A 15,000-nucleotide genomic window follows, 5' to 3' on the forward strand; every position below is an offset into this window, starting at 1 on the left:
AAAATACCGGGAGTGAAATTACCGGGGTCAAAGTTCTGGGAGTCAAAACATCTAGAACCATATATATATATACACACACACACACACACACACACACACACACACACACACACACACATATATATATATATATATATATATATATATATATATATATATATATATATATATATATATATATATCATAAATATAAAGTGTCATCAACTCCACAAAGGAAAGAAGCATTTTAGCTTGCGTACAAAACGATGTACTCTTGCTTTCCTTTAGACCTTGCGAATTAACATCGGCACAGGTGCATTGTACAACATTTGTATACCAGGGAGTATTTATCGAGTGACTCAAAACGGGATCTGTGGTCCATTAACTCCTGAATAATCATTGTGAGTATCAACCATCATTTTGCTGCACGACAGGTTTAATTAAGGCCTTATTCAATACTGACAGTTTGCATGGAAGTTGGGTTGTTGTCCAGGCCTAGTGTCATTCCAGTGAAATGCTTATAGAGGATAAACACACAGTTAAATGGAACGGTAAGAAACCTCGAGGGTAGCGGTATCAGTGCAAGAGACATTTTAGATTAAAACGAGCATCTAGAAAAAAATATTAGGACTCTGTCAAACAGACTCGTTTCTTCTTAAGGGATAAGATGTCGGCAATTTGATTACGCCTTATAGGCCATACGACCTTTTTCTTACGATAAGGAACTTCTTGAATAACAGAGAGAATTTGGTAACTGTGAGGAACTTGACAATAACAGAATTTTTCGTGCTGTAAGGAACATCTTAAAGAACATAATTTTTCTTATTTTGATGATTCATGAAAATCATAGACAAAATTTTTCCTGCAGAGGAAGCTCTTGAAATTGATAAGGTTTCTGACTGTGGGGACCTTCACGAAATTTTCTTACTGCGAGGTACTTATCGGACAATCATGTACATTTTTTTTTGGGGGTGGGAGCTTCTTGAAAAACAGAATTTTACTCACTGTGGGAAACAATTTTTGTTACTGCGAGGAACTTCTTCAATATCATATACAGGAAAGACACCAGCGCAACTTTTCATGTGATATTACTTCAATCAATATTTCAGTTCAAAATCGAAATGCCTTGCTAAATTATTACAAATACAATTGGAAAATACCGATGGGAAGGCGCCCTCTGCTAGACAGATTGCCTCTCTCACAACGTTTATCTGTTTCCTCCTTTTCCCAGTATTCTTTTATTCCTTCTCCCACCTCCATCTCCACCCACCTCTTCCTACACACTCTCTCCCACACGGATTCAGTCGAAAGAATAAAACAGATATTGGAAATTCCATCAGAAACGTCCTGTTCCTCTATGCTTTTATGTCTAAGAGTATTCAACGCTGCAGATTGAAGTTTCAGCAAAGAAGCAAAAGTTGCAAATTAACACAAGGCTTCATACGATGATTAGGCGACAAAGTTCAGCGTGAACAAACTTAATAAACTCAACTGTAAGTTCTTGGACTCATTTATCTAATTTGAAAAAATAATAATAATAATAATAATAATAATAATAATAATAATAATAATAATTATTAATAATTAATTATTATAATATTATTATTATTATTATTATTATTATTATTATTATTATTATTATTATTGTTTTTATGAAAAACAAGAAAAGCAGTAATGTATAAGAATTACCACGAAGATGCTTCCTTTGCTGTAACCTACATCCGTACTGACTGAAAAAAATGTGATAAAAAGCGATGAAGTGTGAGAGGGAATGACTCATTCTGTGAGATATTTCACTTCATAAATACGATGCCCTTTTGATGACGGTCCGTTCATTTTATACTTCGTTCGAGCAAACCTCTTTAATTAATTAGTACTACCTGAAGGTCTGAAATAGTTATTTTAAATGTACCCAAGTGATTCTCAGTTACAATTTTGTATTTTTACAGAGAGAATAAAACTATTATACAGTTCATTTAGTAGAGAGAGAGAGAGAGAGAGAGAGAGAGAGTAAGTAAGTATATCTTAGTTTAACCAGACCACTGAGCTGATTAACAGCTCTCCTAGGGCTGGCCCGAAGGATTAGGTTTATTTTTACGTGGCTAAGAACCAATTGGTTACCTAGCAACGGGACCTACAGCTTATTGTGGAATCCGAACCACATTAAAGCGAGAAATGAATTTCTATCACCAGAAACAAATTTCTCTTGTTCTTCACTGGCCGGTCGGAGATTCGAACTCGCGACCATCAGAGTGGCAGCTGAGAACGGAACCCGCTCACCCAGCGAGGAACTAGAGAGAGAGAGAGAGAGAGAGAGAGAGAGAGAGAGAGAGAGAGAGAGAGAGAGAGAGAACATTTCCGATTATACATAATCGATTATATATATATATATATATATATATATGTGTGTATATACGTATATGCATATATATATATAAATTATATATATATATATATATATATATATAATATATATATATATATATATATATATATATATATATATATATATATATATATATTATTTCGAAATAGTAGAAACTTACAACACTCTATTGACATTTGTTTTCCATTTAGAATCCACCAATCATGATGACTTGAAAGCCACGAAGTCTGCTGAAAATTGTGATATAATCCCCAGAAACTTCAGACATATTCCTAATTCTCTACAATTCCAAAGTGAGTGATTGGTAGATTCTAAATAGAAAACGAATGTCAGTCGAATGTTGTAATTTTCTCCTATTTCGAAATAAAATTCCAGACGAATTCACACGAGTATCTTCTTTCTTTCTTTGTCTTGTTCGAATTTCACTGATACTGCGAATATTCGGCTCCTCTCTTTTATGCTAATCTGAAACACTGAATATGTCAGTAAATAAAATGCATCTGAGAAAAGGGTCTCTCTCTTCTGCTGGAATTTCCAATATCTCCTTCAGTCTCTAGTTTCGAATCGGGTGAGAGAAAAAGCGGAGGTGAAGAAGAATGAATGCCTTTTTTTGTGGGGAGTGGGCGGAGTTGTCCTGGGGTTGGGGGAGTATTGGGGTTTGGGGGAGATGTAGGAGGAAAAAGTAAGAGCAGGTGATAGTGAGAATTTATGGTACAATCGTTTTCTGTTGAACTGAATGTTTTCTTTTGCATTCTTGTGAAATTACGTATATCTATCGTTCTTTTGTCGAAGCAAATATCTTTTTAGAATTTTTGCAATATTATAGCCTATCATCTTTTCTTGAAGGAAATATCTTAAATTATCGCGACATTCTGTAAATCTATCGAGTTCAGTTAAAGTGAATATATTCCTCTGAATTTTCGTGGTATTTGTAAATCTGTTGTTTCCTGTTGAAGAGAATATCTTCCTTTGAATATTCTGATATTAAATAAATCAGATTTTTCTGTTGAAGCAAAAATATTTAAATTTTTGGCGATATTATATAAATCAATGGTTGTCTGTTGCAGTAAATATATTCCTTTAAATTTTCCAAACATTACGTAAATCAGTTATTTTCTGATAACGTAAATATCCTTCTTTGAATTCTTGAGACATTATACAAATATGTCATTCTTTGTTGGAGTAAACATTCGATATAGTTTCAGAGACTTAATATATACCAAACAGAAGTCCCAAAGCTATCAATATCATTCTTTACTTCTTTACAAACGTTTGGCAATATATTTTCTTTATTTTGGTGAGCACTTTGGAAAGAAAAATAAAAAAATTATATATCAGAATTTATCGCCAGGCCTTATGGTTCCTTTGTTAAATATTTACTCTGGTATAGATTTACCGATGTTATATCGTTTTATAACATGAAACAAGCTACCATTTCTGCTTTGTTGAAATTCCTCAACTTTTCCCACCAAAAATTAGCTGTGATACAAAATGTAAATGGCAGTCGATATTTCCTGATGACTCCAGTTCGTAAATTGCTTTTCTTTATGTCAATATATTAGCGATATGGGATATCTAATATACTGTAATGTATTCGAAAGTTTTTTTACCAAAGCAAGCGCAGTTGTCATAATACTATTATTTAATTCCATACTGGGTGACATATTGTATATAATATATATTATTTAATATATATATATATATATATATATATATTATATATATATATATATATATATATATATATATATATATATATATATATATATATATATATATATATATATATATACATACATACACTTATAAACCACCAAAGAACGCATAAGGTTGGGTACAGATACTTTACATCTAAAAAAGAGATGCAATTGTTCTTAGATTCCTTAGAACGAATTTGAGTTAAGACAGTAAAAGTATTTCTCTAAAATCTGTCCTAATGTGATTAAATATTTTTCATCATTCGTAAAAGGCAAAGAAACATAAAAATCAAGTTTAGGTACTGTAGGTGCAGGAATTTTTGGCTGAAATTAACTATTCAAGAATTTTTGAGATAGTTTTCAAATAAAAGTTTGGGGTAGCAGTTATTCTGAAAATATTTACTAAGGAACCCAGCCTCATTTTGAAAAGAGAGTCGGTCTGAAGAGAGAGAAAAGGCTCTGTGCAATAACGTAACAGTACTATTTAGCTAAAAAAAAAAAACCATGAACTATAAAAATTTTCACCAAGACCAGTATACGTTTGCTTCCGGAAGACAGAAGTGGAGAGGTGCTGATTGGCTCTGGTGATTAACACGCATAGGAAACGAAGGCACTTAATGCTTTCATGTCCTGTGGTAAATGAAATATTAGGATGGAGATTGTTAGCGAATTCTAAAAATTGTTCAGTACTTTGAAAAAGTAGAAAGGTATCATTAACATATCGTTTATAATATAATGCGAAATGAGGATGAACAGTGGCTACAAAGCATTTCCTCCAATGACACAAAAACATTTTCCAGAACTGCCATGGGATCTCCATTGGGTCCAGTTCTGGCAAACGTTTTTGTGTCATTTGAGGATATATATATATATATATATATATATATATATATATATATATATATATATATATATATATATATATATATATATATATATATTATAGAATCTGCTGGTCACATTTACAAGATACACATGTAATTATAATAACGACAATGCCCACTTAACTTCTCGAATTCTTCGCGCTTTTAGGATATGCGTGTCACTACAAATCCTTTGGATCCAAGTGCAAGAAATATGAAGAAATTATGATGTCCGGTAGCGGAAAACGAACCCGCTTCCCATAATCAGAACGAGGTCAAGTAGCCGAACTGACCACTTCTCCCGTTAAATGGGAGACTTCCAGACCAATTTAACCTTAACAGCAACAGTTTCCAGGACGATATTGTTAGAACGATGACCGTATTTTCCCAAGACCACAGACACCGCCAGTTGACTAAATATCACATACATGAACCGGTTAAATTTTAAATTTTTTGTCGTTCTTACAGCTGCATTGACCGCATGTGTCTTGTTCAGTCAAGTTTTCCAACGACTTTAATAGTTGTGAGAGAGAGAGAGAGAGAGAGAGAGAGAGAGAGAGAGAGAGAGAGAGAGACTAATTGCTTGTTAAATATCTTTTATATCTAAGCGTTCCCCGGTTTTTTATGAGAGCGCAGAAGTAATTTCGAGAGGAGAGGCCCTCACTTAGAAAATTTACAGGCATTAAATGTGGCGTTTAATTTTATGATGCAACTTTACGACGGGCCAGGAATTCATATTCCTCTGGTTATTATGGATTTGATGGAAATTTGTTAATATTCACAAAAAACTTTAAACGTTTAACATATTAAATAAGATAAACACGTTTAACATATTAAATAAGATACACACATACATATATATATATATATAGATATATATATATATACTATATATTATATATATATATGTATATAATGTTTATATATATATATATATATATATATATATATATATATATATATATACTATATATATATATTGATTTTTCCGTATAATAGGTATCGTTCTACAGTCACCAAGTTATTCAAGGTATGTTTTTACATAGTTACTTTATATCTGCAAGGATAACCTAGCTTCTCAGGTTTCTGCATGTAGACATTAACATATTTAGAATTTCGTATTGAGATTTTGTGAAGAATATTTCTCTCTCTCTCTCTCTCTCTCTCTCTCTCTCTCTCTCTCTCTCTCTCTCTCTCTCAAATGTCTATGTATAATGTAATAACCCCACAATGCCTAGGATCCAAACGGAACAATATTAAAATGGTATGACGTCCATAGCAGGATTCGAACCCGTATCTATCAATGCAGTAAGGTCATAATGTGATATCGTTTTGAGGCTCCAGATGCACGTTCGAGTCAGGCTATGGACGTCAGAATAACTTCATATCATTTCAGTTGGTCCTCAGGCTTTGTACTGACAATCATTTCTTTATATATTTGAATATATATATATACATATATTATATTATATATATATATATATATATATATATATATATATATATATATATATATATATATATATAGGTAGATATAGATATATGTATATGTGTGTATCAAGAAAAAGGCGAATTATATAACAAAATCCACTTCCTAAAGTGACAGGGAGACAATACCTTTCAGATGTGTTATACGAAGAATAAATTTACATAAATGACATCGGTAAATCTTCAGGACTCGCGTGGATATATGATTTGCATCGAAAGTAAGAAGAATTCCGCACAATGGCGGAGTGAAACGGTATTGGAAAGATTGTCAGTGAGACAGTAACGCAGAGAGGTGAAGGAGGGAGAGCGACTCTATGATGTGCCTATTCTAAGAAGAGGGAAAGAGGAAGGGAGAGTGTATATATATATATATACATACATACATACATACATACATACATACATACATACATACATACATACATACATACATACAAGGTGTCCATGAAGTCTCTTTACAATTTAAAAAATATATTACAAAAACAAATGAACAGACAAATATGTGGAAATTATTACAAAATGAGGAGTAGATATTATAATTTTTTTTGCCATATTTAGAACTCTTCTATATGGGCACCATTAGTTGTACGAAGCACTTCAAGATGGTACTCGATTTCTTGCCATGTTGGCTGTATCATAGCCTCATCAGTGGTGGCAATGGCATCAGTGATCTTTTGCTTGAGATAGCACATGATCCCACAATACACATTCACTTTCGGACTATCTCGGTGAAGTTCCCTAGTCACATGGGGATGTTCTGATCCCCAGATTCTCACATTGTTTGTGTTCAGTTTCCCTGAATCATGAAAGGTTGCCTCATCACTAAAACAAACTCTGTTGAGGAACGTTTCATCTTCAGAAATCCGTTCCAGCACGTTAACTGCAAACTCTTTTCGTTTTGGTTTATCATTTGGCTCGAGTGCCTGTATGAGGTGCACTTTGTAAGCGTACAATCGCAAGTTCTTGTGTAGGACTTCGTGCACTGTTGAGCGTGGTAGATGTAACTGTCTGGCAGCAGTACGGATGGACTTTGCAGGAGAACAATCAAATACTTGTCTTACACGATCGATGTTTTCCTCAGAAATTCTTGGTCGTCCATTCCTCCCTTTATCTAACACTGTCCCTGCCTCCATAAATTTTTTGTGCCATGCGCGAATTGACGGACGCGAAGGTGGACCTCTTTCATACCTAGTTCTGTAGTTTCGCTGAGTCTGCGTATCCGATTTTGTTTCAGTAGACCATTACACACATTGTGCCTTTTCTTGAGGGGTAGCGTTTTTTATGGGTTCATTTAACAGTACCTTTTTCATCAACAGAGTACCTAAAATACACAAATGCAATGTGATTAAAAACTTTGATAACTGTTGAGCACATAGAACAAATCTGATGAAGATATCTCATCAGTGTCTTTTGTAATATATTTTCAAAATTGTAAAGAGACTTTATGGACTCCCTGTATATATATATGTATGTATGTATGTATATATATATATATATATATATATATATATATATATATATATATATATATATATTTATATATATATATTTTTTTCACGTGCAACTTTTAATGGACTGGGGAAAGAAACAAACATTAAAATTTTTTTCATACTCAGTCACAGTGAAAAAGATAGTGTCAACGCAATTTCCATCTTTATTTGAAAAGAAAACCTAATTTCTAAGAGACAACATTTTTATTGGAATCAGTCTTTGAAGCAAGGTTATGGTGAGACTATCTCAAAAAAATTAAAGGGAAACATGTGATTAATGCGCCGAAGTATCCTCGGCGCAATCGAGTTTTCTGTACAGCGTTTAATGCTGTATGAAACTCTCGATGTGCTGCAGTATGAAACTCTCAGCCACGTCCGGGCAGCGCTTAGTTGCTTCCCAGATGCGGTCAAGGGAAGATCCGTCGGCGGGTGGCACCTCCAGCGGTGCCAGACACATGATCCATGGCTAACCTTAACCTTAAATAAAAATAAAAACTACTCAGGCTAGAGGTCTGCAATTTGGCTTGTTTGATGATTGGAGGGTGGATGATCAACATACCAATTTGTAGCCCTGTTGCCTCAGTAGTTTTTAAGATCTGAAGGGGAACAGAAGTCCGGACGGACAGACAAAGCCATCTTAACAGTTTTCTTTTGCAGAAAACTAAAAATTAAGATTTTCCACAAGGAGGTAGAGGACACGTATACTCCTGAGCTTGTGAATTCTTTCAAGATCCTGCCTAGTGAAACTTAGGACTTGCGACAGACGCAATCAAGAAGATTGCAAGAGATATGGGAAAGATATCGATATCTCTGGTGGAGATGAAACGACTGGCTCCAAAGTATAATTCTTTTATTTTAACCCATCATGGAAAACATTGTGTCAAAAATCTCCCCTCTGAGATTGTTAATACAATATTTACTGCACTTGCATAGTACAAATTGTATATACTATACATAGCCGCTCCACTGCAAAGCTAATGAAGCTGGAAAAAGGTTTTAGACAGTCCTGGTATATTTTAATTTTAATGTCAACTAAAGAAGAAGAATCTTGACCAGTTTGAGAATTACATTCAGAAGGGATTTTTAACTCAAGTATTTGAAATCGGATGAAATATTTGACTATTATTAAAATAAAGTTCGTACACTGTGTTATGATTCAACTGATATCTTATGGACTTGCAGAACATTTAAATGTGGCTAATTTTGCAATGCACCTTTGAAAGCTTTCTATCCTGAAGTATAATGCAGAAATGTAATTAGAAAATCTTACTTTTAGATCTTAGAAATAACAATAAATTTACTATTTCGCCACACAATAAACTACAATCTTCCAAATGGCATGGTATTAAATTTCAAACTGATATAGATAACAAATAATATAGCTATTTTTTTTATCTATTATTTACTAATGAAAGATATTATGGAATACTCATTTCACAGGTAAAAAAGGTTTCAAATACTTTAAACATTAAGACATTAAATCAAAATCTTTAGAATGGCACCAGTTTTAATATCAGCATACAATTAACAGAGCGCTGACAATGTATCCAAAATACATCTGAATACAAAACGTGTGATTCTGAAGGTCATCGGTTTGATTCAGTTATATTAAAAACAATTTTTTTCCAAAAGAAGCAATACGAGAGAGAGAGAGAGAGAGAGAGAGAGAGAGAGAGAGAGAGAGAGAGAGAGAGGCATAGCATGACTCCTGAGGCAGTGCATCTTCATTTCCTTCGACTAATGGAAAGCAGCTTTCATTGAATCGCAAAATAAATTGTTATTCAATGTTCCCGAATTACATAAACGCGCTTTGTCCTTTAATATCTACCCGACGTATACAAATATTGGATCATCAAAGATTCGTTCTACAATTTCATCACACTGGGTATTCTTTAAGGGAAAAAAATCTGGCTTCGGAACAGATACATAAAAAGGCTGAATAACATAAAATCTAAGTAATTAACACAGACGCGTCTGTTTCTTACTCCACTGTGAATCAGGTTAATGACATCAAATGCGGTTACGCAACGATGACTTAGAATAGATAGAACAGACAGGAAATCGACCTAAATCTTTTATCTTCTTCCTGTACATCCAGCTTACTTTACTTTCTCTTCCTTTTTTTTTTATAGCGTTTTAACTCCTAGCCTCTTTTCTAGAGTAATGGTATCTTGGGGTTTTAACTTTTATGTAAATGATATTTAAAAGTTTTGAGGTAATCACATAATGATTTTCTTTTTACGACTTGATGCCAAGATACTTATTTATGCAGTACAGTATTACTGACAGTAAAGTCATTCCCATTATGGCAAATAGCAGAACGAATCCTGGAACTACAGGATAAGGCTCAAGTCCTACTTTATTTTTAACAATCTGTAGAGTCAAAGACTGTGTAAAATGTTTCAGTACAAAAGGAAGAAAAGTAAAAAATGCTCCGAAGTTTCTTCGGCGCAGTCGAGTTTTCTGTACAGTGCATAATGCTGTATTTAACTCGGCTATGATCGAGCAGCGCTCAGTTGCTCCCCAGATGCGGTCAAGTGAAGGTGAGTCGGCGACGCCTTCGGAAAGCGCTGCCAGACGCACGACCAATGGCTATCTTTAACCTTAAATAAAATAAAAACTACTAAGGCTAGAGGGCTGCAATTTGGTATTTGATGATTGGGGGGTGCATGATCAACATACCAATTTGCGGCCCTCTAACCTCAGTAGTTTTTAAGATCTGAGGGTGGACAGAAAAGGTGCGGATGGACAGAGAAAGCTATCTCGATAGTTTTATTTACAAAAAACTAAATGGGCAATTATTAAGAAAATACTATTTCAGACAGTTGCACTATACCATGAAGCAATATTGGTTAATGCAATATTTTTGAGCTGAAAGCTAAAAAACATTAGCGAATGAATGAACTTTTGTAAATTCAGATGATGCGCATTGCCGTTATCCTAGTTTTCCTGATTTGTAGTTGTCATTTATGCAATACGTATTTCTGTTGATCAGTCTTCTTTTTTGAGATTCGTTCTGCTATTTGCCATAATGGGAATGACTTTACTGTCAGTAATACTGTACTGCATAAATAAAATAAAAACTATTTCCAAATTTACATATATAAAATAACCTTGTCAAAGTCTGGAGTGCAGTGTGGTTATAACTTTTGAAAATTTGACCTTGCCAAGTATAAACAAAAAGAAATCACTATGACAAATAAATTTAAAAGATATCAAAGGAAAAAAAAACGTTGATGGCCTTTTTCCATAACAATAAGAAAACAACAGGCGATGCCTCTGTATAGAAGATTTCAGGAAGGGAAGTCAGAAATAACTCAGATGCAGAAACTACACCAACAGTGATCGATGCCCACTAATGGCCAAAACAACCAGACCTTAGTCGAAGCGAAATGGCCCAAATCAATACGACCTCGCACAGCCGTTTGCAGATGATCTTGAAACCTTTGGAATGCTTGAACAAGGCAGGCCTAATGGTCTCTGCAATGGCTGGCAATTAGAGAGCAATTAGACAAGAGGAATAGCAGCGCTTATCGTCATGGCGGGTAACTCGGAGGCGATCGCTTTAGGTTATGGCGTCTCCTTTGCCAAGGAAAGATGCCAATAACCCGATCATTTCTTATTTAATGCGAAAAGTTACCAGTGTCTCGTCGAACATTTCGTCTCCTTTGTGGAGCAAGGATGTCAGTAACATGACCGTGTCGTCTCGTCTCCCGAGAAAAGGTGACAGTAACATGATCATTTACTTCTGTCCAGTAATTCGAAATCCCTAAAAAGATTGTCAGAGTTATAAGGCGTCGACTTAAATGAGATTACAAGGAATATTTCAAAGATGTGTTACTTCGATCTGTCTTGTTTTGAAGGGTGGGTGAAGGGTGTGAGGGCGTTCTTCAATTATTATGGCTAACACCGCCGGTAGTATAAAGCTTCCTAAATTTCGTATTTTCAGTCGTTGCAAATCGAGAATTCAATTTATTTTGAATGTTTGTACCGATTTGAGTCTGAAATTTAGCCTCTTAAAAAAGGGTTCTGGGCAGTAATACCATTATTGCATAAAATGTTTACGAGCTTTAGAGATTGAGGCTCAGTGTCGCTTCATAAAGTTTTTCCTTTCGTTCTTTAAAAATAGATATCCATAAATATAAATTTGTTGTTTGCTAATGCTCATGTTTTGTTTAATGAATCCGAAGTTTTTGCCATTTTATAAATTGGTTTGAAAATAATATTATACAGTGTATATATATATTTTTATATATATATATATATATATATATATTATATATATATATATATTTATATATATATATATATATATATATATATATATATATATATATATATATATATATATATATATATAATTATAAATGTTAAATATAAAACTATGAGTCAGAGAAGCCCATATCCTCCAAAGAGATACCGCTTACAGTATGCCATGTGCTACCCACTGTAAGCAGCCATACTCCTTGACTTTTGCTGTGCATACACTCCATTTAAATTCTGACCTAGCTGGCCAACTGCTCCAACCTTGCAATAATGATTTAATATTAGTCTGTGGATTTTATTGTGTGAAGTAAAATTTTAGCTTTGTTTTCACCATTGTGAAGAGGTAAAACGTTTACTTAACCGGGAAAATAAATATGAGAGAGAGAGAGAGAGAGAGAGAGAGAGAGAGAGAGAGAGAGAGAGAGAGAGAGAGAGAGAGAGAGAGGGGTTTCCAAGGTTAGTTATTACCGAAATTTTAAACCCCGACTCTGGAAATTAAATTAGAGAGAGAGGCGGAGCGACTTTCTGAAACGTACAGCAAAAATAAAAGACCGCCAAGGAAAGACCTTGCTGACGTAGTAAGCCGAAGGATGCATTTACATAAATGACATCGATGCATCTCCGAAGGGATCTCCTGGATAACTGATTTGCATAGAGAGTAAGGCGAACGGAGATGGATGAGGCAAAAGGAAGACGCCTTTGAGAGCGAGGTGTACACTGAGAGAAGAAAAGGGGGCGAAAAAATTTTGAAAGATGTTTTGAGAGAATAATACGAGAAAAGTTAATTATCTAAATTTTCATACTTTACGTCGCGGGCAGCTTTTGTTGCTAGAACGCAAATCCTGCGAAATTTAAATGTGATTTAAATGGTATTCGCTAATGGCATCGAGAAGGTTATCGAAATGCCGAGGAGGGCTAATTCTTTAGCCTTAACTGTCCCATAACTTAGGGTCGTCTGTCACTAATGTTTATGAGGAAAATGCAAACACTAATGACGCCATGAATCTCATGTGCGATTCGCTGGGAGAAGGTATTCCTAGAGGAAATTCAGTATATATCTTGTCAAGTATAGACGACGAAATTTTGCTATTTATATAAATATTAAAGTCGCTCTGATTCCATTTTGAATGGGCGGTTTCTCACAGATGGTTTTGTGAGAACTGAGGGACCTTTAAACAGGAAAAAACCTCTCCCATCGCCTGAATAAAATTTCTTTGTACTACTTATACTAATTGGTAAAGCGTAATTTTCAAGATACCGAATTCTTGTTTCCCATACAAGCCCCATACGTCCATGAATGAGTTTATTCAAGTATGTTGTCATTATACAGGCGACAATATATGGAACGTTATATATTGCTTAAATATGGCTTCTTTTTCAGTAACCGAACTCATTTCTACCAGCAGCACCACCAAAATACAAAGTACATAAAAAAAATTATTCCCTCCCAAGGGAAAAATGATGCATATTTCTCTTGATTTCAATTATACGAAGGGAATCATAACGGCAAGGTTATGTGTGCTTCATCAAAATAGCAAATTGCCTCACACTCTGTCATACACTATTTCATAGATCTCTCTCTCTCTCTCTCTCTCTCTTTCCGCTTTTGGACAGAAATCTTTGATGCCCGAGCTAAAAGGCCAATACCTGTGCAATGAACATCAAAGTAAGTCAATTCAGTCAGTCATTTGCACAGAAATGGTTTAATCATTCGGAATTTCTCCATTAATGAAGCAGAACAAGAATGATTCATGAGTCCGGCTTCTATTGCCCGAAAAAGAAGAAGCAAAACTGCACAAATGTTGCGCGCAAAATTGATTGCCGAACTTGAATAAATGATTGCTTTTATTGTTACAAATTTTTTCTTACGCCAGCTTCATTTTTATCTTTTATATATTTTATGGTATGGTATCTTATTCTAATTTCTAGGCTTCAGATGAGTGATCAGTCAAAATTGCAAACTATGGCTCTTTGTATTGGGGTATTCCTATCCTCCACTCTGCGCCACTTCACTTATCTCTCTTTTTGACAATTTTTGAATTTTCCAGAGGTATGAACTAATAATTAACTTCTCAGGTTATTATGGCAGATTAAAATTTGAACGTCTTGGGGAAGTCAGTAGGAAAATAAACATTTCAAATAAAAAGAAAAAAACTCAGAGATTTATCTACTAAGAAGGCTCAGAATGTTGCCTTATTCTACACACTTTTACAGTAGTTTTCCAAACAAATGTAAACGTGTTCCATTTCTGTTTGAAACTGTACTTGATTTCGAAATGCAAGAAACAAAAGTGGCTCTTGTTGTTGCGCAAACTTTATAATTTATGGAGGAAACAAACGAAGCTAAAAGCCTTACACTAATTTCAACATGTCACCGAAGCTACCTTCATGGAAATATTGAGAACTTTCTAACCCTGAACACTTCAGACATTATAATCGTGCAAGCAATTATAAGATAAACTTTAGGATGACTAACTTAAAAGCTAGTGTATGTTTATTTACTTGTATAAATATTTTACTTGTTGTTGGTTATATTTTCATATGAATTAATTTCTATTAAAAATTTGAAAACCAGCGCTTCGAAGAAAAAGATGAGTTTAATCCACGGAAGGGTAATATTATTTTTTTTAAATGAGCGATAAACTCACCAGACAAGATGAACATCTCTAAAACTTAGTTGTGTAATGGTCCAACTTTAACCACTATTTCTCTCACGCTAACGGGAGAATTAAGCCAATTCTCTCATTTCTAAAAGAATTTCCTGTTGTAAATTAACTTCTAAGGCAATTCTCCTCACAACCATGTAACATTTGCACCCAATTTCGAGAACT

At 34.2% G+C, this 15,000-nt stretch overlaps 1 long non-coding RNA gene across 1 annotated transcript in view; it reads left to right on the forward strand.

Annotated features, from left to right (window-relative positions):
- LOC136839631 (uncharacterized) overlaps positions 1–15,000 on the forward strand; it is a 185,376-nt gene that overhangs the window by 10,998 nt on the left and 159,378 nt on the right. The gene's annotated exons all lie outside the window — the stretch shown is intronic.

The sequence above is a fragment of the Macrobrachium rosenbergii genome, chromosome 6, assembly GCF_040412425.1.
Source record: "Macrobrachium rosenbergii isolate ZJJX-2024 chromosome 6, ASM4041242v1, whole genome shotgun sequence".
Classification (NCBI taxonomy): Eukaryota; Metazoa; Arthropoda; class Malacostraca; order Decapoda; family Palaemonidae; genus Macrobrachium; species Macrobrachium rosenbergii.